Below are 27,384 nucleotides of genomic sequence, written 5' to 3' on the forward strand. Positions count from 1 at the left end.
TCTTTAAAACAGTCCATTTAATTTAAGAGATAATATGCTATAATAGGGATAGTGGGAGTCAGAAGACCTGGATTTGTAATCTATTAACGTTTTTGGACCTTGGTTGAATTATTTATAAAATAAAAGGATTGAAATAGGAGATCACTATGGTCCCTTCCAACTTTAACTGGCCGATCTTATTTCTTTTTTCTTTTTTTTTCTTTTCCTAAGGAATTTTACAACTGATTCAACTTTCTCCTTCTGTCCATTCCATTTCTATCTGGCCATGTTCATCTCCTTTCAGGCTTTATCTACTTTCTTCTGACAACTCTCAAAGTTAATAACCTTCAATCTTTTGGTACAGTAACTACTCCTCTCTAAATCTCCTGACTCCTAGTCCCTTAGTGCAACGTTGCTTCAATTATAAAATGCCTTTGATGATAACCAATTAATAATGGTTGATAACAATGATAATTACTGTCATTTATATTATACTATGAGGGATCCAAAGTGCTCAACAAATATTATTTCATTTTATCCCCAAAACAACATTTGGGGGTAAATGCTTTTACCCCCCAGTATACAGATAAGGAAACTGACAAATACAGAGAATAAGCTATGTCCAGGCTTACATAGTAAGTGAGGTTGAATTTGAAGTTGGGTCTTTTTAACTCCCAACTCCAGTACTCTATACACTGTACTTTGTTGTATCTGATGTATAGGTAAAGTATACATTTACATAAGTATGCACTCATATATATGCATATAAATGTAACACAAATATTTTATCTGATGATTTAAGTCAATAATAACAGATATATAAAAGACAAATATCACCTGGTTATTAGAAAACATAAACCAAGACCATCGAAATATTTCTAATTGCTACCTTTGTTTTTTTGGCCCTAGGTATGAGAAATGGCCTTTAACTTATTTTAAACTAATGTGGTATGGGTCATGTATATAAACTTTCTGAGTTTTTTTAGGGAATTCATGAATTCTACCCCACAAAAGCAAAGTAGAATCATTCAAAGATAACTTCACTATAGTATCATTGGCAAGAAACCCATTGGTAATATGAAAGCATGATTTCTTCCCTTTGCTTAAGAGCATACTGATTTCAGACAATGAAACCTGTTAGAAGGTACTTATGAGACATCCAGTCTTAGACAACTTTGCTGAGTTAGGAATTCTAACAATGACAGTAGTAGTAATTCTCACTTGATCAAGATCTTGTTTATCTTCTTAGCTAAAGTTAGAACCAACAATTATAGTGCTATTGAGTGGTCCTGGATGATTCTCCAAATTTGGAAAAGGCTTACACTGTTCATGGAATCATGGATTTAAATCTGTGAGAGTCTTTTCAAGTCACCTAGTCCAACCTTCCCAATTTACTAATAAGGAAATCGAAATCCAGAATATCCAGCCCCACACAGGAGTCACACCCAGGATTCATATCTGGTATTCTCATTCTGAAACCCCAAATTTCCATTTTACCACGTACTTTACATAGATCTTTCCTTTCCTTTCTCAATATTATCTACTTTGTATTATAGTTATCTCTGTATGTTCATGTATTTTCCTCATTTTCAAAAGCAATGGAATGAATGTAAGTTTCTTGAAAGCAAATACTATGCTATTTACATTTTTATCTCTAGAATCTAGTCTAATTCCTTGCATAAACACACAGACAGATAGATAATAGGGATTCAATGGTATACAAATAATCATGTTCATGTGAAATAGTCCAAGTTCCTACATATGGACTATATCTTCTTCATCTTAAGAAATGATCAGTGGTCTCTCTTTAAGTAATTGCTCCATAGCTCCCTAGGCAATGAAGGCTAATAGAAGTCCATTTGACTTTGGACACAATGTAAGTCTCCTAGACACACAAATGTTTCCCACTAATCATCCCAACTTGATGTATAAGTACAATTGTACAGGAATAATCACAAACTAATAGAAGGCATAGTAACAATCACAGAGGAGTCTACATAAATCCAGGAATATGTATTTCTGTATAGCAACTGATTAGGTGAGTATGGATAGGATATCATATATGGAAATTTTTCTAGTCAACATAACATTGTTCTAGGGAGCAATGGAACAATAGCTGGAAATTCAAAAAGGGGCACCCAGAATCTTCAGGATCTAACATTCAGGTGACCTTCCCATCACTATATCTATTTGGAATGAAGATTCATATCTTCCATGGCATTAGTATATCTTTCTCCCAGATTTCCCCTTAATTTGACAATACCATCTATTACTATGGGGAACTGAAAGACTGAAAGACCTTAGTTGTCTGAATGCGCACTTCCATGACCACCATCCCCCTCACATGCCTTGAACATATGAAGTGAATGATTCAAGACAACATGTGCATCATGGCGACAGATGTTCCTAAGAGTTGGCTTCTGCTCCATTATCCTCAATTAACTTACCATATTTACCAGCATATAGGTCCCCTTTTATTAAAGAATAGATGAATATATGAGATCTTATATGACTATCTTTTTGGTAAAAATTAACACTTTTCTTTTTTGGGGGGATGAGAATGGGGGTAGGACTTAGAATGAGGAGGGATCATATTATGGTATTAAGTTCTCTTATAATTTCAATGATCCTGTCTATTAGGAAAGGAAAAAAAAAATTTAAATTAAATTAAAATAAATCCCATTGAGTGAGAAAAGACATGTGTACTAGCAAAAAGCCCATAGGCAGTGGGTGGGAAATTAAGGCCAAGATGACCCAGTACACAGCTCCCCAGGCCTCCTGTCAAAGTGACAGAGGCTAGCTATTATATTTTGGCTGAAAGAAGAAACAGAAGTGGGAAAGAAAAGAGACAACATAAAGGGGGGAGGAGACAAGGAGAGATACAAAGAAGAGAAAGAACCCAGAGACCAAAAAAAAAAAATAAAAAAGAAAAAGAAATGGAAAGGAGAAGTAGGGGAAAAAAGAAATACTGAAGAGGGAAGAAAAAAATCAAAGGAGCTTTTGAAGGGGAGAAAGAACCCTAATGTTAGCTTTCTCTTACTACCCAAAACACATAGGCACAGGGGAGAAGGGAGAAACCAAAAGAGAAGAAGAGAGAAGACTGACTGAAGGTTAAAAAGGAAAAAAAAATGACAATAGCAGAGAGATAGGAAATAGAGAAAAAGAGAAACAAAACATTTACTTTCTATGGAGAATTCAGAGGCTGAAAGACTATAGGGTATAGGGGAGGGCATTATAAAACCTTTTCCTTTCCCCCACTCCTTACTCCTCTCTCTCTCTCTCTCTCTCTCTCTCTCTCTCTCTCTCTCTCTCTCTCTCTCTCTCTGTCTCTGTCTCCCTTTCTCTCCCTTTTTTTCTCTCTCTGTCTCTGTGTCTCTCTCTGTCCTTCTCTCCCTCCCTCCCTCTCTCCTTCTCTCCCTCTGTTTCTTTCTCTGTCTCTCTTTATGTGTCTCTATCTCTCTTAGTGTGTCTCTGTCTCTTTCTCTCTCTGAATCTGTCTCTCTCCCTTTCTCTTCTGTCTCAGTGTCTCTCTCTCTCTGTCTCTCTCTGTCTCTTTCTTTGCCTCTCTCTCTCTCTCTGCCTCTCTCTGTCTCTCCTCTCTCTCTTTTTCTCTCTCTCCTCTCTCTTTCTCTCTGTCTCTCTGTCTCTCTGCCTCTCTGCCTCTCTGCCTCTCTGCCCCTCTCTCTCTCTCTCTCTCTCTCTCTCTCTCTCTCTCTCTCTCTCTCTCTCTCTCTCTCTCTCTCTCTGTGTGTGTGTGTGTGTGTGTGTCTTTATCTTACATACATACACACAATGAAGAGACTGAAAGGGGGAAAGAGAAGAGAGATCAAAAGGAGAAAAGAAAAGATTAAATGAAAAGGAGAAAAGGAAAAAAATGGAGCTGAGAGGGGGAGGAAGATAGTAAGGGTGAAATTGAAGGGAAGTGTCAGTTTGGTACTAGAACAGCAGGAAATGCTCCGGGTCAGGATTAGAGTCTGTTGGCAAGGGTATCATGTGGCATCTCTCATAGCATGTCCTTGATAGTTGCCTGGTACATATAATGCTTAAGGCAGCCTCCACCCCTCTTGCCACCTTCCAAGGAATGGAACAAAAGAAGAAGATAGTGTCTCTAAGAAAGGTTTTATTTAATACAGTCCTAAGTCCTACTGGCACCAGAGAAGATTGGAAGGACAACCACAGCAAATTATCATGAAATGGTGGAACTGGCTGTTCTCAAGGTGTCCTTAGTAACATTCAAGGGCGATCCTCTGTCCTTCTTCGTTATAGCACACTTCTTGCCATTTGTACCCACTTGTACCTATTTTACTTTTCATATGTTATGTATCAACAGCTGTTAGTGATACCGTCTGCTATATTTTCTTTCTAGCCTTGGCTACCCAATCCTGATCTTCCCCAAACTCTCATCTCTCTACCCTGAAAAAGCCTTTATGACTTTAAATAAAACTTAATTCCTACCCACCCTCCTTACCCTTTTCTCACTTCAGAGTTTGAAAAACAATCTTGCTTACGTTTTCTACCCTTGTTATCTCTTGTTCCCCATAACAAAAAAATGCCAAGTTGGGCTTTGTAGTAGAAAATAGACTTGGGAAATGCAGAATGCAAGGCACTCTTTGCTGAAGTTATTTTTGTTCAAAGTTCTTTTTTTTTTTTTCTTATGAGAAATTACAAAATGTTTGTATCAGCAGAAATCTAGCAGGATGGGATAGTACATGCTTTGACCAGCTCCACTTATTTCCATTTATTATTTATTTTTAGGAAGCAGATGGAGCATTGGGGGGAATTGGTGGCAAAAAGAGTACAATATTGTCAAGGCTTTACTTGTTATTTAATAATGACATAGAAAAAGTTCTTAACTAATTTATCATATATCTTCCTCTCCTCTCTTTTTTTCTTCTCTTCTCTCTTCTTGCCTCTGTTTTCCTCCTACCCCACTCTCCATTCAAGCAAGATTTATAGGTAGGGAGAGTAGACTCACAATTTTAGAGGAGGAATCTTAGAAAGTATCTTGACTACTTTCCTGGTCTCACAGGGCAGACTCAAGAAAGAGTGATTTGAGGGACACTAGCAAGAACCCTTTGCCACCAAATTCCTCCTTTACCACCTTGTCAGGATGCCTGAGATTCCATTTTTGAGACTAATCCCTTCACATCTTAAAAACTTCTTAATCACAAAGAGCCCCTATTAAAATTCAATTTTATTTACTGAAGAAAGCAAGAGAAAAGGAAGGAAAGAGAAAGGGAAGGAAGAAATAGAAAAGGAAAGGAAAGGAAGGTAGGAAGGTAGGAAGGAAGGAAGGAAGGAAAGAAGGAAGGAAGGAAGGAAGGAAGGAAGGAAGGAAGGAAGGAAGGAAGGAAGGAAGGAAGGAAGGAAGGAAGGAAGGAAGGAAGGAAGGAAGGAAGGAAGGAAGGAAGGAAGGAAGAAAGAAAGGAAGGAAGGAAGGAGGGAAGGAAGGAAGAGGGAAGGAAGGAAGAGGGAGAGGGAAAAATGTTTGAGCTAGGTACCAAGAATTTTAAAATGAGAAAGAAAGATGCTATTATAAGCTCTCAAGGAGCTTATAATTCATTAGAAAGAAGGACAGTTACACAAAGAGCTACAAGCTAAATAAGAAGGAATACCTGAGTGAAATGCCAGAATTAATTTGGGAGAGATCCTTTGACAGGGAAGGTGTAAGGGAAGTCACTTGAAGGAGTTGGCAGAATCTGAAATGAGCCTTGAAGGAAAGGAGAGAATCCAAAAGATGGAAAAAGCAGTAGAAAAGTCTATTTCATTCATGGGGAATGATGTTGAGCAAAGCCATAAAATCATCTGAAAGCAGAACAAGAATGGGTAGAGAAAGCAGACCAAACTATTTGCAGCATAGAATATAGGATCTAGACAACTAGACAAGTAGTTTGGAATGACATTATGGAGGGCTTTCGATCCCTGAGTCGAGAAATCGCCCTTTATTAAATGGGTCACAGGGAGCCACTCAAGGGATTTAAGCAGAGGACTGACATTATTGTAGCCATACATTAAGAAGGCTAATTTGGCACAGGCATGAAAGATGAATTAGGGTTGGCACAGACTCGAGAAAGGAAGAACAGTTAGGAAAGTATAGAACAGGTTCTGTCCTGTCTGGATTTTGTGCCTTCTCCAATAATCTTTGGAGTCTTGGTAACTGATAAAGCGTTTAATCTGAATGGAAAACCAGGCTGTCCTTGTATTTCAATGAAGGGATTTGATATGTGATTCAGGAAGTCTAAGAATAGACTCTGGGAAAGAAGATTAGTACTGATTGCTGAGATAGAATATCTTTTATTTTTTAATTTTCTAATCTTTTCTCCCTATATAAAAGTCCGGAGAGCTGGGCTCCAGGCTTCTTCCTGTTATAAACTCCCCAGGCAAGTCACCTCCTCTATCTTTAGATTTCAGATTCCCTCCCTGGAAAAGGAAGGAGTTAGGTTAAGTGATCTTTAAAGTCCCTTTGGGTTTGTGAGCCTGTGATCCTAACACCTAACAATTGCCTTGTAAATCTAAGTAGGAGAACTTGGAGGAGTAAGGTATGAGCTGGTTTCTGGAGAAATCAGAATGGAGGCACCTGAAGTGGGAAAACACTGAGAGGGGAAGACGGAGACTGCCCAAGATACATGATTTTTGTCAGGACTGGCTCAGTCTTCCAGAGTCCATTCTGAGAGCATCTAGATGGCATGTGATTACTTGTTGAGCTGTTATATCTGAGAAGTGAATGTCAACTGAGGAGAGAGTTTCAAACATGCTGGCCAATTGTGAATCTTTCATTTAATTAAGAGGAAAGCCAGAGACAGCAAATGATAATAACACACCAGTCACTGCTGACTTCCCTGGAAGGCATTGCTGGTCAGTAGACTGGTATTGGATGTAAGACAGCTCAGTTGGCTGTAGCAGGGAGCCAGACCTGTCTCCTGAGCCAGCTTTCTCTCCTCTCTCTGCCACTGGCTGCCATTTTTATATTCAAGCCATAAAACAGCCCGCAAATGGGAGGTGCGGATTAATGGATTTTTTTGGCATAAAGAAATTAATCTTTTTTAAACCAACGGGAATATTTTTTTCTCTTTCCTAAAGATCTTTGGCAAACAGAAGCTCTGTGTCTTCCAGACCTCATGAAAGGTATTTTGCGCAAACGAGGTGTGATTTACACTTCCTTTAATTAGCCTGAACCCTGGAAAAAAGGAGAAATAACAGAAAACAAGCCTTGGGTAGAAAACAAGTCCAAACAGCACTAAAATAACAGTTTTGTAAAAGCATCAATTGAGGGTGGAGGGAAGAAACAAAAAGCCCCTAATTCAAGAAGCAGAGAATTATAAGAGAATTGAAGTTCAATTGAATTGGCTGCTTAAGAGAAGAAGGAAAAAAAGAAAAGAAAAATAGATTTGGCAACCAAACATGAGTACTCCTTGAGATGGCTTCATGGCATTCCTGACTGCTTCATTAGCAGTCCTTGATATTAAAGTGAGGGCATCTAGGGTTCCAATGAGCTGTTTGGTAAGGGAAAGGCCAGCTATTTTATCAATTGGGCAAACTCCAAGAATATTTGGTGGGACATGAGAATCAGCCAGAACAGACCCAGAAAGAAAGGAGTGGAGAGGCTAAAAAAAAAAAAAAAAAAAAAAAAGATTATTTTATAAAGATAGGAGATTAGGAGATTCCTAGATAGGATTCAAGCATTGATACATAGTTTCTATCCAGATCCTTTTTAAGAGTGCCTGATCCTGTTTTGAGGGAAGAAAGCAGCAGGACAGGGACAAAGAAAACTAAAAAAGAGACATTGGTTATCCACCACTTAATGGCATCTAGTTAGCTTATCTAAGAAGGGGAAGAGGCTCTTTGGAAAACAGAAAAGCTGTTTGATCTTAGGCAAATTATTGCCCTTCTCTGAGCCTCAATTTCCTCTTATGATTTTACAGGTCTACGAATTGACTTGTCGAGCCTTCCCCCTTCTTAAGGGGAAATTTTTCTAGGTTCTAATGGCCATAATTAGTTGCCATCTGCCAGAGCTGCCAATCACCTAAACCCTGGGAGACCTCCTCATGGGACTAAAGTTACTACACAAACACTGCTTGTAGCAAAAGCTGTCTCTTATGTGAGAGCTGCCGCCTTTAGAACCCCCAAATACCTTTTTTTACAAATACCTCTCAATGGAGAGTTAAACAACTGGCCCTTGTCACAGATTTACCTATTCCAGAAGCAGTCATCTTATAGTAATTTAAATATTTTAGGTCCTCTGTTTTGCTACTTAATAGATGGAATGCATGAATGTTTCATTTAAAACTCATGTGGACTTCTAAAATTATTGGAGATTAGATTTTAGATAATTCTTCTAATACAAATGCCTCATTTTACCCAAGGAATAAACTGAGGGCAAGGAAGGATTTGTGACCTCTCCAAGTCTACACCATAAATAAATGACAGGTAGGTCTTGAACCTGGATCTTCTTGTTCCAAGACCAGTGAATATTCTAGTACATCCTCCTAGTTCTCTCATGGGGAGGGAGGTAGGCCTTGCTGAAGGCATCATGGAAGCTTACTGATAGAGACTTACTTCATAGGACTGGTGGTAAAGGATAGCTCCTGCCTCTATCAGAGAAGCAGTGGAATATAGCTGCATGTTTACATGTAGCTTACATTTTCAGACATTGTTGGCTTATTTTGCTGGACTGCAGAGTTCAAATTCAGCCTCAAATACTTACTAGCTGTGTGGCTTTGGAAAGTCACTTAATCCCATTTGATTCAGTTTCCTCATCTGTAAAATCAGCTGGAGTAGCAAATGGTAAAAACCATTCCAATATCTTTGCCTAGAAAACTCCAAATGGGTCATGAAGATTAAGATAAAACTGAAATAATTGAATAACGAAACTTGTAAAAGAGAGCGCTTTATACAGATTGCATGTATGGGTGAAATAATCAAAAGAACATTAATAAAATACCTGAATTTTAAAATTGAAAATGAACTGAGGCAGATGAGGAAATGACTGGGGAAGGCTTTTAGAAATTTCCCTTTTTACCTTTCTCAACAAATTTGTCTGCATTGGTCTTGTTCCAAAATATGCTCATTTCTTTTTTTTTTTTTTCTCCTTTTTTCCCCTTTTTTCTGTTATACATATACATTAATTTTTTAAATAATTTCTTTATGAATCATGTTGGGAAAGAAAAATCCAAACAAAAGGAAAAAGCCACAAGAGAATTTTAAAAAAATAGAAGAAACAGGAAAAAAAAGGCAACGTAGCATATCTTGATTTACATTTAGTCTCCATAGTTCTCTCTTTGGAGGCAGATGGCATTTTCTATCCATAGTTTATTGGAATTGCCTTGGATCACTGAACTGTTGAGAAGAACTAAGTCTTTCATAACTGATCTTGATGTTACTAAATACAATGTATTCCTGGTTCTGCTTGTTTTATTCAGCATCAGTTCATGTAAATCTTTTCAGGTCTTTTTCTAAAGTCATCTTGTTCATTATTTTTTTTATACAACAATAATTCTCCACTACTTTCATATACCATAACTTATTCAGCCATTCCCAAATTTATAGGCATTTATTCATTTTTATGACTCTTTGCCACCACAGAAAGAGCTGTTACAAACATTTTTGCACACATGGGTCCTTTCTACTCCTTTATGATTTCCTTGGGATACAAACCCAGCAGTGCAATGCTTAACATAGTAATATCATTTTGGTATGCTTGGAGAACAAGAAAACAATCAACCCAACTCAAAGTTTAGTCAACTTATCTCTATACTGCTTCTGCCCTTAGTTTCTCCATGGGGGAGATAAAGGGGAAGAAAGCCCTACTTCTTTGGGATTCACTAAGGAGTGAGAGAAGAAATTTCTGCAACAAATGTTTCAAGCTTTGGGTAGATGTCATGGGTTAATCAATCCAACCCATCTTGAGAGGCTACATGAAATAGTGGAAAGAGCTACCCTGCCTTCAGAAGATCTTGCTTGCATCCTGGTGCTTCTATTTACTAGCGGTATAATTGAATAAATTCTCCTTAGTTTATTAAAAAATATTGTCTAGGATCAACAAGGGAAAGAGAAGATGCATTTTTCTCTTATCACCTTCAGAGTCACAGTTGTGTGATTCAGGACTAGTTAATCCATCCTCCTTCTCTCCTGGAGGAGAGATGGAGACAAAAATCATAGGCAGTGGGGGCAGCTAGGTGGCACAGTGGATAGAGCACCAGCCCTGAAGTCAGAAGGACCTGAGTTCAAATCTGGTCTCAGACACTTAACACTTTCTAGCTTTGTGACTCTGGGCAAGTCACAACCCCAATTATGTCAGCCAAAAAAAAAAAAAAAATACAATTAGACAATATCCTGTTTTCATGTATTTGCAGGACTGGGAAATTAACATTAAAGTGAAGCCTGTTGTTTGATTGTTGCCATAGCTTGCTTTATTGACTGAGAACTTTTGCAATTAAATTAATTGTTCACTTAGGACTAAAATTTCCCCACCCAAAGTATAGGTTTGTAACATATGCCAGTTGGCATGGAGAAGTAGAACAAAGCAAACTATAGGAAAAAAAAGTCATCTTGACTTATTAGTCTCATCATCTCTTGCTCCTTTCAGGATGGTATGGTCTCTCATTGCAATATAACTGTCCTGGTAGCTAGTCTTCAAACTCCATGTGCCATCTCTCCATCTATGTGATATCTCTTTCTCCTATTATGATTACTTTCTTTCTATTTCTGCCTATAAGAATTCCTTAAAGTCTTAGTTCAAATGGCCTCTGCTGTGGAAGGACTTTCCCAATCCTCTTAACTAGCATTTTCTCCTACCTCAAAGTATTTTGTATCTACTTATCTATGTGCATGTGCTATTTTATAGGTAGAATATAACCCCCGTGATGGCAGGGATTATTTTAGTTTGGAGCTTGTATCTCTCAGCAAGTAGCACTGTGTATCATATAAAAATTGAGCATAATAGAATTAAGATAGATATAAGGATAGCTATTCTCAAATCTCATCATCCTTGAATTTTCCGCAGCTTTTAATGCAACTGACAACCCCTTCCAACTGCACCCTTTCTCTTCCCTTGGTTTCTGGGGCACTCTCAGGTGTGTACTGAAACCAGGTCATAGTAACTTCAAATGTCATAAATCAGGGTTTGATTTATTGGTTTGTTGATTGTCCAGACTAAAGAAAGTAATGAAGTAAATATTAATAATGGAAATTAAATTTAAAGGTCTGTTGAGTAGATGGTTGTTAAACATTTACCAGTACATCCTTAGACACTATTCTGGTGCTTTCTCTATCTGATTGTTCCTTCTCTCCTTTGCCATTTTATTTTCAATCTATCATCCTTTAAATATAGATCCTCCAAGGTGCTGTTCAGATCACTTACTCTCTCAGAGCCCCCTTTTCTGCATTATAAAATAGGCAGAGTAAAATCCATAGTATTTACTTTAAAAGGCTGGGATAATATATGTAAAATCCTTAGCAAATGTTTAAAAATTATATATAAATGACAGCTATCACTATATACTTTTTCTTCATATATTCAACAGTAATCTCTCCTGGATTTGTGCAGTACTGCAAGGTACACAGGACAGTCATTTTATCCCTATATCACAGAAAAGGAAACTGAGGTTCAGAAATGTCAAGAAAAATTCATTGTCAGCCATACTACTACTAAGTATATAAGGACTCGCATGTCCTAGCTTCTTTTCCTAATATCTTCTGATCTTTCTGCCTATACAGAAAAAAAGACAGTTGGGAGAGATGTTAGAAAAGAGTATTTAAGTCAAAAGCTTTAAGGAAAGTAAAAGGGCCACTCATGGAAGGCTTGAATGTTGAAGGAGGGGGTTGCTACTTTCTGTCCTGGGCCACATTGTCAGATTCAATGGTTCCCATTAATACTTGAGGGATTGAGGAAAGGGGGGTTATTTCAGAGCTGTAATAGCCCATCAGAAACATAAAATATGCCTTCACCCCTAAAACATAGGCCTCTATGTTGGGACACCAGCCATGGGAAAACTATCCATCCATTCCCCATAACCCAAACTTGCCACAGCACTATTTCCTATTATGTCTCAATAACCAAATTTAACCCCCCAGGGTCTCAAGATTATATCTGAGAACACACACACACACACACACACACGGACTCAATCACCCAATTAACAGCAGGAAAATCTTATCCTTTCCAAACAAAGGCAAATGTGACATAACCCAGTTGCAAGGATTATGTCTCACTCAGGAAGGAGCTAAAAAATTAAAAGGGGACTGAGTAGGTCATTCATTTCATAGCATAAGTTATTTGCCAGTGAATTGGACATTTTGAGCAGTATAGCCTTTCAGGACAAAACAATTTGAAAGAAGCACTGTGGTGTGGATTTCAAGTCAGAATGACCTAAAATTCAAATGCCACCTCTGACGCTTCAATTCAACAACAAGCATTTATTAAGGGTCTACTGTGTGCAAAGTTTTGTGTTACTGGGAACACAAAGGCATTGACTACCTGTGGGAATATGGATAAATGATTTTACCTCTCTGTGTCTCAGTTTTGTCATCAATAAAATAGAAGTAATAGTATTTGTGCGCCCTCCCTTATTGGTTTATTGTGGAGATTGAATCTAATTCAATTCCACAGGCATCTATTAAATACTTAATATGCGCTAAGATGTAGGCTAAGATTAGGGAACATAAAGATAAAGAAGAATCAGCCCTTATCCAAAAGAAATTTATATTTCACTTGGAAAGCAAGATGTGAATATAAAATATCTGAAATAAATAAAAAAGGTATGGGAAGAACTTCACAAATTTTCTTAAAGTACTATGTAAATATCACTTATCATCATCATCCTCAGACTCATACTGGAAATTTGCAAACATGTCTCTTATATAATTTTGGTTGAGGCAAGATACTATAATGTGGAAAGAGCCCAGGGGACAGCTAGTTGGCGCAGTAGATAGAGCACCAGCCCTGAATTCAGGAGGACCCAAGTTCAAATTTGGTCTCAGACACTTAACACTTCCTAGCTGTGTGACCCTGGGCAAGTCACTTACCCCAGCCTCAAAAAAAAAAAAAAAAAAAGAAGGCAAGATCCCTAACCTAGAATCTAGATCTGAATTCCAGAATCAACTTTACCACTGACTTGCTATATGATGCTAAATCCTTGGAGCCTCAGTTTCCTCACCTGAAAGTGATAGGTTTTGAAATAGATGACTTTTCAGCACCCTCTTGATATATCCAAGTGATGCTATCAGTAGAGTGAAGGAGTGGAATTAGAATCTGGAATCATGCTTATTAGTTGTGTGACTATAGTACGCAAGTCACTTAACCCTGTTTGCCTCAGTTCTTCATCTGTAAAATGAGCTGAAGAAGGAAATACCAAATTACTCCAGTACCTTTGCCAAAAAAACCCCAAATGGGACCACAAAGCAAGACACAATTATAACAACATAAAAGGAACCCTTTGGAGTCTAGAATTTTATGAGGGATAATAGGATAATAGAAAAAGCACTAGATTTAGAGTCAGATAACCAGGCTTGAATTCCACTTATAATGTAACCTTGGACAAGTCATTTTATTTATTTGGACTTCAGTTACCTCCTCTGTTTAAAAAAAAAAAAAAAAAAAATTAGGTAGTTTAGCTAACTGATCTCTGAAATAGCTCCACAACTAAATCCTACATTCCTATTATGAAAATGTTTTCTTTTTTTCCCCCACTCTCTCCTGAACTCTCAGAAGGATGAAAAGATTTATCAGTGTTACTTATCCCACATTGCTTCAAAGAAACTAATGCAAAGATTTGCACAAAGGAGTATCTAGTAGGCTTTCTAATGGCATTTAAACCCATGCTCTGTTTTCAGTCTCAGATAATCCCCATTTCCGTGGAGGAAAGTACAAAGCTACAGATCCTATCAGTTAGAAATTCAAGGCTTTGTGGGAAAATTCCTTCCCAATTCTCATGGGAAAGCTAATTGGTTAATTTAGAGAATGATACATAACCTCAATTCAAGTCAACTGGTTATTTACTGAGTTCCTACTATGTGCATGCATATCTGGAAACATGGACAACTACTGAGGGAAGAAAGAAACAGAGCAATTTGCACAGCTGAATTATGATCCAAAGCTTGCATTCTCCAGATTTTGTGTCACTCGAGAAGCTTATACAATTGGAAAAGGGACTGTATGTCAACAAAGGACCCATGCGGTGTGATATAGAATAAGTTGCCTCTTGAAAGACAACCTTAAAGGTCAGGTATATCCTAATTGCTCTTGGTAGTCTTCTGTGACTGATGTTTTAAAATTTGTGCAAAATATTTTTTAATAATCTAATCCATTTATGTACATTCCCAGCTAACTGCTTGGGGAATTAAAGAAAAATGCCATTAACCATATGGCCCATTGGGTGAAGGATTGTTTTCAAATTAAGGACATTTATGAGTCTTTCATTCCTTTTTCATTCTTTCTTTATCTGAAAAAATTATAAGGCTGAATAAAGTAACCAACATTTATATGGTGGTTAAAATTTTAGCAAATTAGTCAGGCAGTCAACAAATATCTTTGCTTGCTCGATGTCAAACACTGTGCTAAGCATTAATGATACAAAGAGAAGCAAAAAACAAATAAGAATATTCATCCATTAAAAAATATTTAACAGAAGAGACAACATGTACTTTTCATAACCCAGCTTTATCTTCACAAAAACCATTTAAGAGGAGTGTTATTATAATCATTTAACTGCTAACCAAAGTCAGTCTGTTTCTAAGATGATTCCAAAGTCCTTCACATCTCTAACATTCTATGTTCTAATTCCTCTTTTATTGGTGTCCTATTCTTCTGAGAGAATGTAAGCTCTTTGTGAGGGCACAGGTGGTTTATTTTTTGTCTTTGTATCACTAGTGCCTAGCTAGCATAGTATTGGGCACATAGGAGACGTTTAATAAATGCTGGCTAACAAATTAGTTGATTCTATTGTTTCTTTTAATCAAATATCTGTTTGTTTGTTTTTAAATTCCTGAAATGTCTATCCACACTTACTTAACCTCTTGTTATCCTTCATGAAATCAAGTTTTACTCCCTGACAAAAATAGCTTACAGAGATTTCTACCCTGTCTGAACTCCATTGATATTTATTATTTATGCAAACTATTCTATATTACCATGTACAAGTATGTTTACTTTCCTGAACTAGAATGTGAATTCCTAGAGGACAGAAATCCTTCCCCAGTACCTAGTACAGTGACTGCTACACCATGGCTTCCTAAAATTTATTGAATGATTGGTTTGGGCCCAAATTCAGTTCTCAACTCCTTTAATAGTAATTAAATTGGGTATATATCTATACCTATAAATATTACATATCCATAAACATTATATTCACTATACATACATGCATACACATATTATATATACATGTTCATGTCTATATGCAGTCATGCTAGCTTGTCTCATTTTATACTGGTATATCTGCTATACATTTTTATATGGGAATATATGTATGTGTGTAAATATATATGTAAATATATGCCTATGTAGATATAAATACATGCATCAATTGATATATATAATATTGTGTCATGTCTAATATATGCAGATATATGTGCATATGATACATAACTACATACATACAATATATATATATAGCAGATATTATAAACTGAAGCAAGCTAGCTTATACTAGAAAGAACATTAGACTAGGAATCAGGATACTTTGTTCCACCACCAACTAAACTGTATAAAGATCAGAAATCATTTCCTTTCCCTGGGCCTCAGGGATGTCTGTGGGGAGACTTATAACTAATTTTGTAAAATGAGGACATTGGGTTATATAACTTCTGAGGTCCCTTCCAGCTCTAAGACTCTTGAATCTAGAGGACAGTAGTCATCTTCATAATTATCCAAAGAAGGTATATCAATCTCTTACCAATACTGCCATCCTAGTCAGAAGACTATGAACAAGTTTTCCTATCTTTCAGACTTACCTGGGGGAAAGTGAAGAAAGTACTGTCCTAGATTCACTCTAATGCCTTTACACCAAAACTGGAACCCCACCCAGAAATCTGACTCAACTGAAAAATGAGGCATCTGACTTAGCCTAGCCAACAATAGCCAAGTCTCTGCTTTCCAGGATCCCATATGACATTAGTAGGTGGAAACAACTACTGTTTTCCCAAAGGGAAAAATCCAGCCCTCTTAAAATGAACTTGACACCCAGCATTAACTCCATGGCCCCAGGAAAACTTTTCCAGCACTCTGACCTTCTGTTCAAAGACTGGCTTTTGTTTGGTTATTTCTTGTAAAATACTTTAGCAATGAATTTAGCACTCATAAAATATGGCAGATTGACAGCTATGGAAACCAAAGGATTTTGTTTATTCCCTAAGCAGTGAGAGTTCTGCAGAAGGGTAGACATAGAATAAAGAGGGGCTTAGAAGGGGGAATTCTGGTGGACAATGCACAGACACTAATAATTATATAATATATTATATTGCTTAGAGCTAGATGAGACTTTAAGAGATCACCTAAGTCAATCACCTTATTTTAAGGTCTTGAAATGGGAGTCACTTACTCCAAGGTACATGGGTATTTTGTGGTGGAGTTGTTATTCAAACCTAAGTCCTGTGACTCTGATTTTCCCAATACATCATGTACTTTGATGAATCAGGATTTATTTTCATGCTATATGATGTTTTGGAAATATATCCAACCAATAGAATGAGACAAAGAATTATTTATAAATTAAGTCCTTCATGAAGCTTCCTCTATTTACCCTAACCCACAGTAATCTCTTTTTCTGAATTCCTATTGCACTTCTTGTCTATACAACCACATCTGGCACTTAGTTTATCTAACTTTGAACAATAAAATGGGAATCAAGGTACCTTCCTTACAGTGTTATTGAAAAGGTCAGATAAGCTTATTATGACTATGTAAATAAATACTATAAAGTGATATCAAGATGTAAGAGATTATTGTTATTGTTGTTGTCAGGTCTTCTATTAGAAGAAATTCCAGAAAAGCAGAGACAAGACCTAATTCTTTTTATTACTTTCCAAATGTGAGCTGCTTGAGGGCAGAGGACTGTTACATTTTTGTATTTTTATCTCCACCACTTAGAACATAGTAAGCACTTCATAAATGCTTGTAGATAAATTGATTACTTAACAGCACCTAGCAAAAGACTTTAGAAGGTAGGAAATGCTCAAAAAGAAGTTACTGATGGGTTTACATTTTTCAAGGTTCACTTATAAGAGTTTGGAAAAGAACATAGATGATATTTTAGATACCTTGTCAAGATGTGTATTCCACAGTCCAGTCCAAACTTGCTACACTAACTATTGGCAAGACATTTTAGCTAAGAGTGTTAGCAACTCTGAATTTTAGCAAATTTAATTCAGGCATACAGCCTTCTATAACTAAATTTCCAAGATGCTGGTTCATTGCTCAGTTTTTCTAATCCCTTGTCTCAAAAGCAAACAAACAAAAAACTGTTTTTACTATCAACAAGTATGTACTTGCCAAACATTGGATGAAAAAAGTAAGACCAGAGGTACATATTTTGACCTAAGCAAAAGAAAAGAAGAGGAGGAAAAGAAGTCTAAATGCAGGATTACTAGATGACCTATTGTGACCATAGAGTATTGATTCTCCTTCCCATTTTTATAAACTGATCCGAATGATAGGTCTTTCCATATCTCTTCTTCCCCCAAGGTTGCTATAGAATAATCCTTCTAACATGTGAGCCTGATCACATTGTCCCCAAATCTGCATCACCTCAAATATCCTAGCTTTCTGAAAGTGTCTCGATCCACTTATTTTCCACCATCTATTTCTTCCCTTCACCTTACCCATATGGAGGCATAATCACATTCTTGACTTTGCCTTCATCCACAAGTGTTCTGCTTTTAGCTCTATAGATAGATACATGTAGGTAGGGCAGGGGTTAAGTGCTGGGTCTAGAGACAGGAAGATTTGAGATAAAATTCAGCTTCAGATACTCTCATTATGTGATTCCTGGGCAAGACATTACTTATCCTCTGTCTGCCTCAGTTTCTGCAAACTATAAAATGGAGATAATAACATCTACTTCCCAGAATTGTTGTAAGGATCAAATCAGATAATAGTTGTAAAATATTTAGTTCAGTTCCTGAATCATAGTAGATACTTACTAAATGTTTGTTCCTTCCCTAACCTTTTTCCCTTCTCAGATTCAAGAATTCTTGAAATTTTTTTATTGGACCATAATCTTTTATTTTTCCATCCCTTCCTATGCATTACTTATCCTAAATCATATTTACCATGACTTCCAATACTTCCATCCCTCAGTATTATCATTGGTCATCCCCACTGTTCTGACAATACTCTTTTTCCTAACCAATCACAACCCTTGGTGAAACCAGTCCATTGTATATTATCCTCTTAAATACCTGTTCCCTCTGCATAGGCAACCTTGATTACTCCTACCATCCACTTCTTTTGCTTCTATTCAGGTGTTGCTGAACAGAAGTAAAAGAAATCATGAAACTTTATTGCTGAGTCTGTTATAAACTTATTTTAGTTAAACTCAATTGGGCCGTCATTTCATCAAGATTGAACTCCTACTAAAGAGATTTCTTATCCATATTATCCAACAACTGTTCCAAACATTTTTCCCCTTCTGGTAGTTTTTTCCTTCTTTTTCTATTTAGTTTCTCCCAATTATATGTAAAAAACAGTTTTTAATATTCATGTTTTAAAACTTGAAGTTCTAAATTCTCTCTCTTCCTCCATCTTCATACCTCTCATTGAGACAAAGCAAGCAATTCAATTAAGGTTGTACATGCCTAGTCATGCAAAACATATTTCCATATTAGTCATATTGTGAAAGAAAAAATAGATTAAAAAATTCAGGAATATAAGGGTTTTTTAAAGTATGCTTCATTTTATATTCAGATACAATCAGTTCTGGGTATGAATAACATTTTTTATCTTGAGTCTTTCAGAGTTGTCTTGTCTTGGATCATATTGCTGAAAAGAGGTAAGTCATTCATAGCTGATCATTTTAAAATAATGCTTTTACTTTGTACACAGTATATATCACTGTGTCAGCTTGTTTAAGTCTTTCTAGGTTTTTCTGAGAACATCCTATGCATCTCTTCTTGAGAAATAATAATACTCCATTACAATCACATGCCAATTGTTAGTCATTACCCAACTGATAGGTATCCCTCAATTTTTAATGCTTTGCACCAGAGAAGAGCTACTATAAATATTTTGTATAGAGAGGTCCTTTTCCTTTATTTTATCTCTTTCAACCTACAAACCTAGTAGTGGTATTGTTAGGTTAAAAGTATGCATGATTTTATACCCTTTGGCATCAGTTCAAATTGCTCTAAAGAATGATTGGAGTAGGCCACAACTCTGCCAGCAGTACATTAATATCTCATTTTTCCCATCACCAATTGTCATTTTTCTTTTTATGTCCTATTAGCCAATTTAATAGGTGTGAGGTAATACCTTGGAAAGGTTTTAATTTTCATTTTTCTAATTAATAGTGAGTTAGAGCATTTTAAAATATGACTGTAGTTAGCCATGATTACTTCATCTGAAAACTGTTCATATCTTGTAATCATTTATCAATTAGGAAATGACTCTTGTTTTTATAAATTTGACTCCGTTCTATATATATTTGAGAAATCCAGGCCTTTATCAGAGAAACTTGCTTCAATTTTTTTCACAGTTACAATTGCTAATTGTATTCCCCTACATCCTATTCCCCACCCCTCATCTATTCTCTTCTTTCTTTCTTTTCATTCTGACCCTCATCAAAAGCATTTTAGTTTTTACTAGCACCTCCTCCAATTTGTCCTCCCATGTATTAACTTCCCTCTTCTTCTCATATCTCTTTCCCCTATAGCATAGATTTTGATATCCAATTGAGTGTGTATGTTATTCCATCTTTGAGCCAGTTCTGGTGAAAGTAAAATTCAGTCACTTCTCACTTCCCCCATCTTTCCTTCCACTATAAATTTTTTTTCTTGATTCTTCTATGTAACTACTTTGACTTCCAGAATATGATATTACAAGCCCTCTGATCATTTAATGTAGAAGTTGCTAAATCTTGTGTAATCTTGACTGTAGCCCTATTATTTGAATATTTCTTTCTAGCTGCCTGCAATATTTTCTCCTTGACCTGGGAGCTCTGGAATTTGGTGATAATATCCTGGAAGATTTCATTTTAAGATCTCTTTCAGGAGATGATTGGAGGATTCTTTCCATTTCTGTTCTACCCTCTGGTTCTCAAATACCATGAGAGTTTTCCTTGATACTTGAAAGAAAATGTCTAAGCTTTTTTGGGGGATAAAGGCTTTCAGTAGTTCAATAACTTTTAAATTATCTCTCCTACATCTATTTTTCAGTTCAGTTATTTTTCCAATGAGATATTTTGTACTCTATTTTCTTCATTCTTCTGATTTTGTTTTATTGTTTCTTGATTTATCATAAAGTCATTAGTTCCATTTGCTCTATTCTTATTTTTAAGAAATTACTTTCTTCAGTGAGCCTTTATACTTCTTTTTCCTTTTTGCCAATTCTACTTTTTAAGGAGTTTTTTTCTTCAGTTCATTTTTATGCTCCTTTTTCCATTTTGGTAATTCTGCTTTTCAAAGCATTTTCTCCTCATGGTTTTTTTTGTACGTCTTTTACCATTTGGTCTACTCTATTTTTAAGGTGTTATTTTCTTCAGTTTTTTTTTAATCTCCTTTATCAAGTTGTTGATTCTTTTCTCATGATTTTCTTGCATCACTCTTATTTTTCTTCCCATTTTTTCCTCTACTTCTCTTATTTTTTCTTGGAGGCTTTGGGTACAGGAGCTTTGACTTTGTTATCTTCTTCTGAATGTGTTTTGATCTTCCTTGTCATCATCATAACTAATTTTTTTTCCTGTTGTTTGCTCATTTTTGCAGTCTATTTCTTGACTTAACTCTTTATTAGAATGGGACTCTGCTTCCACAGTATAAGGTACCCTGTCCCAAGCTTTATGGTTTTTGTGCAGTTGTTTTCAGAGATGCTTCTAGGACATGTAAGTTTCCAATTCTTCCAAGGTGGTAGGATGTAAGGAGGGCTGTGTTTGCTACTCTCTTAGCTGGATCTTCACAGACCCACAAGCACTATTTCTTCACTCTAACTGTGACAAGGGTTCCTGCTTCACTGTGACCTAATAGCTCTAGTGTGCTACTCTCTTTTTGCTCTGCAATCACCAAGGCCTGCAACTGACATCCAAGTATTGACCTCTAGTGTCAGCTAAGATATTCTTGTAATCTCTCTCTGATTAGTAGTTTGACCCCTTTACAATCAGTAAACTGAGAGCTCTAGAAGCAGCTGCTGATACAGATACAGTGGCTCCCAAGGTCTGTTCCTGGTTTGCTGGAACCCTATCTCACATCTTCTGAATTGTCTTTGGCTGGAAAATATTTCACCCTGTTCTTTTGTAGGTTCTGTCACTCCAGAAATTACTTGATAAATTGTTTAAAAGTGTTCAAAAGGGATTAGGGGAGAGTTCAGGTGAGTCCCAGCTTCCTCCCTTCCGGTCCAAACATTTTCTTTTCTCCTCAAACCTCCCATGCTGCTTGGTATACCTACGTTATCCACAGAGGGCTACAACTTATATGTTCCTAAAAAATTGAAACTACTTCACTGATACCTCTTCCTTCTTTCCTTTTCATATGTTATTTCTCTGACATTCTTCCTAACTATTCTAGTATCTTATGATGAGATAGCCCTTTTACTTACCAATGTCAAACCTCTGATCTGTTGTTCCCACATATTATCTAGAAAGTTACCAACTATCATTTCCCTTCTGATTTTCAATCTCTCCTCATTTGTTAGCTCTCTTCCTACTGCCTCTCCCACCAAAACAAACAAAAAAACAAATCACCTCTCACTGGATCCTAGCATAACTGCTAGAGCTATTGACCTATATCTCTCATCCCTTTTTAAACAAATCTTTAAAAAGTTATCTATATAAAATGTGTATATATATACATATATATGCATATATATGTATGTATGTGTACACATGCACACACACACACACACACAGAGTTCCTTCAATCTTCTCTCTGTTTCTTTCTTTTAGAAAACTTTCTGATCTTCCTATTGTCTTCAATGCATTTTTAAAAGTGCCTCAATCACCTTCTTTTCTTTTTTTTTTCGGTGATCATATTACTATATTCATAGAGAAAAAGAAAATACTTGAGACAAATATACATAGTGAAATAAAATTCTCACTTTGGCTGTGTCTGTTAAAAAAAAAAAAAAAAAAGTGTCTCTGTAGTCTTCTGATCGTCTCTCCCTAATTTGTCTTCCATTCAGCTGCCAGTGATTTCCCTAAAAAGCAGACTTGATCATATTGCTGCTCTACTAAATAAACTCCACTGGCTCCCTATTACTTCTAAATAAAATTTAACATCCTTTCTTTGAGATCTAAAGTTTTTACCAATCTGGCTTGTTCCCATCTTTTCAATTATGCTGTACCCTGTCCCTCTCCATTTATACTATGATCCAGAAGTACTGCCTTACTTGCTGCTTCCTATATACAATATTCCTGGTCATTTCCAAACAATATTGCCTGCATAGTTGCCATCCTCCTAAACACATTTGCATTTAAACCTAAGATCTATCCAGATCTGGGGATCTGGAACAAAATAGATGAGTTTTTGCCTTATCTTGTTCAAAACCAGAATTTCATGCTGTTTCTTGGCTATTTCCAAACCAAGTCAATATGTGCTTACCAAAGGATCTGGCAGTGAGTTCTTAAAAAGTTTTTTTTTTTTTTTTTTTCCTTATTCATTTAGTCTTTAATCTCCATTCTTTTCCACTGATTATTCCCCAAAGCTGGAATGTTATTCTTCCCAACTTCCAGCTTTTAAAATCCCTGGCTTTATTTAAATCTTAGCTCAAATTCCATCTCTTCTAAGGAGACATTATGGTCCCAGCTGTGATTGCCATTCTGTCATCCTCTCTAAGGTTAATTGTCAGAAATTCTATATTTATTTTACATGCTCTAATTTAAATATGTTGTCTCTCCTATTAGAATGTAACCTCTTTGAGGGCAAAAATTCTTTTTGCTTTATCTTGGTATCTCCAGGGTTTTGCACAGGATATAGTTGTGCATTTATTTAATAAATGCTCAGTAGTTGATTGATTAGTTTCCAATTGATTACTCGATACAGTTCAAATAACTTTTCCTTATATACAAGGACCTCTACAATTTGGCACCATTCACAACTCTCCAGTCTTAAGTCCTACTATGCCCCTTTCCATATATTATACCCCAGTCAAACTGAGCTCCTCACTGTAACATTTGAACATCCCCTCTATTCTTCTGTTTCTGTGCCTTTGTTTGCTTGGTTTATTATACTCAAAATGCTCTTCTTTTCCTTCTTTGCCTGTTGACATCCCATTCATTCTCAAAATCTAACTTAAATGCTATCTCCTTTAAGAAGTCTTTCCTTTCCTTTGCCTAATTATGATTTTTTACATCAGACTTAAGATACTACTTTCTTTTGTAACTCTCTAAATATTTTAATTATATGATATTGTATGTTATAATTATTCATGTTGAAATCTCATATTCTTACTGAAGTGGAAAGTCTTTCAGGGCAGGTGCAATGTCTTACCGAAATTTCTTATCTCCCCCTAGCACCTATCCTAGGTGTCTACACAAAGTATTGAATAAAAACTTGTTGTATTTTATTTTGAACACTCATTTCAGAATGAAAGACCACAAGGAATAGAGAAAAAGGGACATGCATGAAGTATCTCTGGAGAAACAATCAAAAAAATTTGATAATACAGGCAAGAAATAGGAAGAACCTAAAAAAGCTAGCATGAATCAAGTTTGTGCTATGTAGAGGTGGGAGACTTGTCAAAAGTAGGCAGGAATTGATTAATATCTACCTTGCAAATGGTCTAAACATCTGGGACAGGGCAGATGTGTACACAGAAATGTGTTGCCCATGATACATAGACTAGAAGAATTGGGGTGGAGGCAACTCTTGGGTCAAGGAACAAAGGAAATGCTTGTCCACCCAGCATGCGATCAGACTCGGGAAATCAAGGGAGGTCGTCAAGTCAGATATTGTAGCTGGACCAAAGAAAGGCTGGATACATTTACAGACAGTGAAAACATCTGTACTTATGCAAGTGAAGATAAAAGGAAATCAGATATCATGCCTCAGGGCATGATGTATCTCTTTTTCCCCCCATCTTCCAAAACACTGGGTGTTGGCTGCTGTTGAAGGCGGGATGTTGGGCTTGATGGATGAAGTCTGAAGGCGGAATACCAACCTCTAAGTTAATCAAAATTACCTAAACATCCTGTTATAGATGGAAGAACAGAAATTCCATTCTTCTATTAGAAGTCAAAAGAATAAAGTGACAGGATCAATCTAACTAGTTTAATACCTTTTTTTCTGAGTTCCATTGCCCAAAATAACTTCTCTGTTCTATTGCCAATATGCTCTGTAAACTGAAGTTGTGTATTAGATCTCTGAACAAGCTTGTTAGCTTTATAGATTACCTTGTTTTTCTTCAATGATAATTAACTCTTACAACTGGACAAAACCAAAATAAAACAACCTGTGATTGGCTCATACCATCACTACTTGGAATTGGAATTCAAAACATGACATTGAACTCGTAGTCAAGAGATTTGGATTCTAATCCCAACTTTGCTGTTGCTATATACTGTTACTTGTCTCTGTGGATCAGGGCTAATCATTTAACTTTGTTAAATCTCAATGTCTTCATTTGTAAGATGGAAATAATAGTTGCCCTGTCTAACTCATAGGAACAATATAACATTATGGAAATAAAGGACAAAATCTATATCCTGCCTCTGATACTTGCTACCTTTGGAACCTGTCAAGTCATCTAATTTCTTTGGTCGTACTTTTCTCATCTATGAAATGAGAAACTTAAATTAGACTGACTTCTAAGGCCCTTTCCAGCTTTAAATTTGTGATTCTATTTTAAAAAAGAACATATGTAAAAGAGCTTCATAAATTTCATGATATTATATAAATGTAAAGAGTAGAAATTATGATCATTTCATCATTTTAATAACAATAGCAACAATATATGAGAAATATTGAGCATATAATAACTCAGATAGGTACCAACTTAACCACTTTGGGTTGAGAATAAAGAACATAACATGCCCACATAAGCTGAATACTCCCCTTCATATAAGGTAACTATATATATATATATATATGTATGTATGTTTTAAATTTTATTCCATTTAATTTAGGATTCAACTATATTTTGTTTGAGTAGACTCCATACATTGAATTTCTATCATGCCATTTCTCATTATTCTACATTCCCTAGTATTCCACTAAAGAGTTCAGCTGCTATGAAACAACTGGCTTCCCAAATCTTGACCTTAATTCATCATGGGTACAAGAAGAAAATCTCTGCATTCAGTGGATAAGCCATCAATCTGCAGATACATAGCAAAGGCTCTTGTGGATGGTGGTTTTAGAACACTGTTTATTTACTCTGTGTCATTTCTCCTCCCCATGCCCCCCAAACTCTTAAAAGAGGATTCCATTATAATAAATTTCTACATTGATTGGCTTCTGATGTTAGGGATAGGTCCAGTATACTAATCTTTTCCTCAGACATTTGAAAGATAGGCCGAGCCATAATTTGATTACATTTTTCCTTCTAGCAGAAATGTCTATAAAGTATATGGCTAAGGTAGATTTTACCTCAGAATGAAGTTCACAGACTCAAATTCAGATTGTTAGGGTTTTTTTGTTTGGTTGGTTTGGGGATAGGAAAGGCAGTCAAGATTAAGTGACTGGCCCAAGGTTATAAAACTAAGTATCTAAGCTTAGACTTGAACTCAGGTCCTTTTGATTCCAGGGTCAATTCTCTATCCACTGTACCATGTAGCTGCCCCTACTCTGGTTACTTTCTGACAATTCCAGAAGTAGTTGTATTTCAGAGACCAAAAGGTCTCTTTTTAATGACCTACATGCAGTAGAATTAAACAATTTGAAATATAGGTTTGAAACCTTGTGGCTTAATCTAATGGATTCCATAGCATGTGATTCAAGTGTTGGAAACCGTTTCAGGAAAGTTATGGATGATTTGGATAATAAGAAGGCAGCAAGGTATGGTGGAAATAACATTGATTTGAAGATACAAGGTATGGATTTGAATCCTGATTCTACTTCTGTGAGGCGTTCATCCTCAGTTTTCTCAGCTGAAAGTGAGGGATTGGGCTATAAAATCATCATCACTTCCAATTATAAAATCCTACGAGTTCTACATTTTGCCACTGGTCTTTTAAGCATAAGATCCAATCAAGAAGAGAGTCAGAGGATGGAGCAATACAAGGCAATTATGGATTAAGGCGCAATTAAATTAGGCCCCATAATTGCTCTATTTCATAATCTCTTCCTCATTGTTAGTTAATAACCCAACTACATTTATGATCCCAATTGACTCCACCTTTCTCTTTTTCCCACTGGGATAGGTGAGTCCGGAACTGTAAAGAGTGATTGGGCTCTTCCTGGGGAAAATAAGAACAGGTGAGCCAGATTTCTTGGTCTTATCCCCAATGGCTTCAGGCCCATAGTTAAGATCACTTTCATCTGTCTTCTTTATAGGAAGGGAGGGAAGTTGGGAGCAGGAGAAGTAGTAGAAACAGCTATCAGAGAATAACTCAGTGAGGTAAGAAGCAAACTGGAAATGAGAAACAATGAACTGGAATCTAGCTCAATTCAGTAACTGACATCATCTTCTTCTTGATCTTCATCATCATCTAAAGGTCAATTCTTCTGGCTCCTTTCTGTCTTAGAAGTAGGAAGAAGCTTAAGGCCCCTTTTCAGGTCTTGAGCCCATTATAAGGTTCTAGTTCTTGTGTTCTCCTCTCTCTCTCTCCCCCTCTCCCTTTTCCCTTCCTCTCTCCCTCCCACTCTCTATCTATATGTCTGTCTCTGTCTCATTCCTTCTCTCTTCTTTCTCCCTCCCTTCTTTCTCTCTCCTCTCTCTCCTCTCCTCTCCTCTCTCTCTCTCTCCTCTCATCTCTCTCTCTCTCCTCTCCTCTCCTCTCTCTCTCTCTCTCTCCTCTCCTCTCTCTCTTCCTCTCTCTCTCTCTCTCTCTCTCTCTCTTCATCATCTCTCTCTCCTCCTCTCCTCTCTCCTCTCTCCTCTCTCTCTCTCTCCTCTCTTCCTCTCTCTCTCTCTCTCTCTCCTCTCTCACTCTCTCTCTCTCTCACTCTCTCTCTCTCTCTTCCCTCTCTCTCTCTCTCTCTCTCTCTCTCTCTCTCTCTCCTCTCTCTCTCTCTCTCTCTCTCTCCTCTCTCTCTCTCCCTCTCTCCTCTCTCCCTCTCTCTCTCTCTCTCTCTCTCTCTCTCTCTCCTCTCTCTCTCTCTCTCTTCTCT

The 27,384-nt window shown here is 36.6% G+C and overlaps 1 protein-coding gene and 1 long non-coding RNA gene across 2 annotated transcripts in view; one reads left to right on the plus strand and one right to left on the minus strand.

The window, feature by feature from the left end:
* ASTN2 (astrotactin 2) overlaps positions 1-27,384 on the minus strand; it is a 1,161,487-nt gene that overhangs the window by 235,153 nt on the left and 898,950 nt on the right.
* LOC141557367 (uncharacterized) overlaps positions 1-27,384 on the plus strand; it is a 50,966-nt gene that overhangs the window by 3,498 nt on the left and 20,084 nt on the right. The gene's annotated exons all lie outside the window — the stretch shown is intronic.

This window comes from Sminthopsis crassicaudata, chromosome 2 (genome assembly GCF_048593235.1).
Source record: "Sminthopsis crassicaudata isolate SCR6 chromosome 2, ASM4859323v1, whole genome shotgun sequence".
Lineage (NCBI taxonomy): Eukaryota > Metazoa > Chordata > Mammalia > Dasyuromorphia > Dasyuridae > Sminthopsis > Sminthopsis crassicaudata.